A 5,279-nucleotide genomic window follows, 5' to 3' on the forward strand; every position below is an offset into this window, starting at 1 on the left:
GAAAACTAGGTTGGTCCATCTTAATTTATATTATATTTTTTATTAAACCAACTATCAAATTGATAAATAGTGTACAAAATAATATTTTCACACTCTATTTAAATAAAAGCTATAAAATTAACTCATATGATTAACGTATACATGACAAATAATGATTATGAATAATAAATATTTGATAACATTTTTGTATCTTATCTCTTTTTGTTTGATTTTTATATTACTAAAAGATATTAAATAATCACATTAACCATATAATAAAAAATTAAATTTTTCTTATATGTTATACTTTGAATTATTTTAAACGACTATAGATTATTAGAAAATTTAAAATATCACTTTGAAAATTTTGTGATCAATGGTTTAATTTGTCTTTTATAACAAGATGAAAATAATCATAAAATTGTATTAATAAGGATTTTTATTTAATAATATTCAATTAAATTATATATATATATTCAGCTTACTATTTAAAGCAAGAAAATTGGCAACATCAATTTAGTCGTCCAGTTGAAACACTTCGATTTTGGAAATAGAGTGATAAAACCATTAAAATGGTTTTCAGTGATGTTAAAGTAAAGTATTAAAAAAATGGTAGAACCGGTTTTTGTAATAAAAATTCATTTGATTGCCACATTATGGTTTTATAGGTATAAACAGGGTGATAAAAATTTAAGTTCAAATTCAGACTCATCATAAATTCAAATAAATTTTGGTCCACAATTACAATTACAAATGCTCAACTAATATATAGATGATTATATAAAGAAAACATAGCTGTATGCATATTAAAAATACAAAAACACATATACATATTTAATTTGTCAATACTATATATTTTCAATTTTATTATATAAACTCACCCTGCGCAAAAGCCGAAGTCTTATCCTAGTATTTATATTATTAAAGTTGAAGTATACAATTGGATTGTTTGAAAACAAGGATAGTAGAATAAATGAGATATGTTCGGAAATATGGATAATAGAGATATGTACTTTCTTTTATTTACACATTTAGCCATTGTATTTTCAATAAATTAATAACAAATGAGAATTGTTTAGAAACATCAATAACATATTTAATACTTCTTTTTGTTTAAACATTTATGCATTGTTTTATAATAGACTAAACAACTTTCTTTCTATATTTCTTTTTATTTACAATTCTGTCACTATATTTACAATTTTTTATGGTGAAAATAAAAACACAAATTAAAATATAAATAATATATTATATAATTTTTTTAAAAAACAATATTATTACCTTATTTAGTTTAGTCAAATTTAAAAATTTTAATTAAAAAATATCATAAAATTAATAAAAATTCATGTGTGGAAACATGAATAAAAGTATGTCAAGAGAAAAAAGTAATGGCTTATGTTATTAATAAAAATTGGAAATCCATTATATCAGTTTTAAAATATACAAAATGGACTAATCTAATTACCTAAAAACATTGTTTTTCTAAAATAATCATAAAAAAATTAAATTTTATATACATATTTCAAATAAAAATAATAATTTAAAGTTGATTTTTATCAAAAATTTATTTGAAATATGCATATATTCAAAAATTTATTTTTATTAAAATATTTTCCAATAACCATTATTACAAAAATGTTTTCAATATCTTATTATATAAAGCTTGGTTCTTCAAAGTTACTAATTAACATGATCGCGATACGTGGTATTTAAAATTTTAAAATTGTGACATGTGTACGAATTAACATGATCGTGACACATGGCAATTAAAATTTTAAGATTATGACATGTGGTTTAAACTATCTCACAGTTAATAATAAAATATAACAAGATTGCTTAATGGAAATTTTCTTTTTTTATAATTTGTATGGTAATTTTCCTTTTTTATAATTTGTACAATATTTAATTTGGGCGATGGAATGTATGAAAAACTTACGATAGTATCAGGTTATGTTTGCAATGGATTGTTCTCAGTTGGTGAAGATGGTTTCGGAACCAGAAGAGTGGCCAGCCTTTGCGAGTTATCTGGAGGATATTAAGAGATTACAAGACAGTTTCTCGAGCTCACAGATTATCAATGTACAACGGACGGAGAATTCAAAGGCGGATAGTCTAGCGCGCAGTGCCTGACAGCAATCGTCTTTCGTCGTTCACATGGATGCAGAGTTCCCAGTATGATCTGCATAGTCTATATGAGTTTGTGTTGTTGATGACAAAAAAAAAATTGTACAATATTTAACACTACATTTTCTTTTCAAAAAATCATAAAGAAAATATATATTTTATGTGTTTATCACAAAAAGCCATAACTCAAGAAGTATTTGATAAGTTAATTTTTCCTTATTCAAATCCTAATTAAAATGATCATAAACCAAAAAAAAACTAAAATCAAAGTCACATATTATTTAATACTAATTTTTTTAAAATAGTAATTTTCGTTTTTACAAAGTCACATATAATTTAATACTAATTTTTCTTTACTAAAATCATGAAGAGAAGATAACTGTAAATAAAAAAAAAAAATATATATATATATATATATATATATCAAGAAATATTTGATAGTAATTATCCTTTTTAAATTAGACCAAAATGTAATTTTTTATAATGTTAATTTTTCTTTATTCAAATCCTAAATAAAAAATTATAAACTAAGAGGAATTACAATTATTCACATCTCCAATATATATAGAACTTAGTTTATGATTTTTTATTGATTTCTTTTGTCATTATTGTCATTCTGCTTACGTAAGTTATGGCCACAATAATGATCACACTACAAGAAAATAGTGGTATTGCAACATATTTTTTGCAGTGTTAACCTTTGTTGCGATTTGGTAACAAACCTTTGTTGCGATTTGCATATTGACAATTTATTGTAAATTCATTGCAAATAGCGATAAATTTTTTGGCTGCAAATTTTCGTTACCAATTTGCTACTTTTTTAACTACATATAATTCTTTTCTTGCAAAATTTGCTAAAAGCATTCAATGATAATAAGACAAGATTCTTTGGCATATAAATTAAGAGTTCAGGTAACAAACGTTACAGAATATGTGATACTTTTATCACTACATTTACAACATCTTGATATGTCTCTCTGAAACATGTGTGTTTTTTATTTAAAAATGTATACATATTGTATCTAATTATTAAAATTGCATGTGAAACCCATTTACAAAAAAAAATGAAATTGCATGTGAATATGTTAATAAAAATTAAAAGTTACAACGTTATTGAAACTACTTATCCAAACGATACTACCATAACCTTTTACTTATAGATAAATTGAACAAGAAAATGTGAATGCTTAATAAACAATGATTTAAACAATTAAACTGAACTGAAAATCTGAATGCTTAATAAATTTATTTCCAACCCTATCTAAATTTAATATGTTATCGAAAACTATAATTTATATTTTAACCTTTTTGAGTGTTAATGTCAATTTTTTTTTAAGTTTAAACTAAATACACAAATTATTTAAATACATAACTTCGTGCAAATCTCGCTTTTTCCCACTTTTTAACTTATTAACATTTAAATTAAGATTACTCCAACATAAATTTGTTATGATTCTTATAACAAATTAGATTTTCTCCTTTGGTTCTTTATAAATATGAATATTTATACTTACGGGAAATTTGGTTCTCACTTTTTGCTTCCTCTTCAGCCAGAGAGAAGATAATGATACTCAAGTCACACTCAACATACACCGGTATAATCAACAAAGGTAACAAACAAATCCAAAAGTGTTATTACTATTTAGGTGTTTAATCCAGTTCGGTTATTTGATTTACTTTTCATTCAATCATTTGTTTCATCAATTTGATCATCACTTTACATTCTACTATTGTTTTCAGATGAATCCTAGTCGATTTGCAAGAGGAAGGATCAAATCAGAATAAAAAAAATCAACACAGAAGCCCACTCAATATATGTTTCATGTGTTCCTAATCTATGAAAAGAAGGAAATAGAACGATTTGTAGAATGCTACTGTCCATTTTTCAGAAACCTGGTATTTGATGTCAAACAAAAAGAAGAAAAGAAACTTTTTTTTTTTAATAATATTATTTCATTAGAAAACCCAAAAGGGGATCAGAAAACAGTGGTCGTCACCGGAGAAACGACGGTGCTTACAAACACGAGGCTAAGAACAAGGAATCACAACCAAGAGATACATGCATAAATCAGAGATCTAAAAGAGAAAGGGGTCAAGCGAGGGTGAAAAGACAAGGGAGTACGAAACTCCCACTCCGACGAACACGAGAGGATAGCATCTCCAACATTACCGGGAACTCACAACAGCCGGCGTGTCCGGAACCAAGCCACAGATCCATCCCGATTAGTCTTCAGTGCAAGAGCCCCCCTCGGAGTGTCCCGCGGCCCCGAACACCGGTTTCCAGAGGAACACGCGACTCTCAAACCTTCCTCCGCCGTCCTCTGCTACCGCCTCGCCGTCACACACGTATTTAAGCGCCGTGCACAAACTCTCAGGTCAAACCGGCCAAGAGTGAATTTCGCGACTTTGAAGAACATATCCAGAAGAACCGCCATCCTCTAGACCATCTCTCCGTCAACGAAAGCCCTCACAGCAATGACGCGAAAGAACCATAGCCCCGATGGCTGACTTGCGCAAAACCCGGTCCTCCTCCGCCGTCCTCGAGCAGAGATCGAGACCATCGTACGGCGAGTCACCAGAGCCATAGTTTCTACATAGAGACTCACCGCTTCAGAGACTCTTCCGTCACGGTGAAAAGAGAGGTGTGCCTCCATGGCGCCACATATTCCGTCATGAAGCTCAAAGATCCCGACTTTCCCGTCTCAGCCTCACCGGAATCTCGTTGCAACTCCAACGAAGTCCAGATCCGTCGCCTTTTGGCTAAAAACCCGACAGCTCAGAGCCACAGACATATCGAAACAGGAGGGAACAGATAGGAGAAAGTTTTAGAAAACGAAAAGGGATGGGAGGCCGACGAAAAACCCGCCAGCCGCCAAGACTAAAAGAAGATCTAGGGTTTTCGAGATAGAGAGAGAAATGAGAGAGAGAGAGAGAGAGAGAGAGAGAGAGAGAGAGAGAGAGAGAGGGAAGGAATACAACAACTCGAAGAAAAGAAACGTTGTTATTATGCTTTGTTCAATATTGTATTTTTGGATTATTTAATAAACTCTTGTTATTTAATTATTTCATATTTATTTTAATTATTTAAATTTAAAAATAATCCACTCCATGTAAAATTATATGTGAAATAGCAAAACAAATATATAAACCAACGACAATTTAGCAAATTTTGTTTT

At 28.9% G+C, this 5,279-nt stretch overlaps 1 long non-coding RNA gene across 1 annotated transcript; it reads left to right on the plus strand.

Moving 5' to 3' along the window:
- Positions 1-3,584: 3,584 nt before the first annotated feature.
- On the plus strand, positions 3,585-5,061 carry LOC130508762 (uncharacterized). Its single transcript, XR_008942952.1, has 2 exons — positions 3,585-3,713; positions 3,844-5,061. It is a non-coding gene; the product is annotated as an uncharacterized LOC130508762 (long non-coding RNA).
- The last annotated feature ends 218 nt before the right edge of the window (positions 5,062-5,279 follow it).

The sequence above is a fragment of the Raphanus sativus genome, chromosome 2, assembly GCF_000801105.2.
Source record: "Raphanus sativus cultivar WK10039 chromosome 2, ASM80110v3, whole genome shotgun sequence".
Taxonomy (NCBI): Eukaryota; Viridiplantae; Streptophyta; class Magnoliopsida; order Brassicales; family Brassicaceae; genus Raphanus; species Raphanus sativus.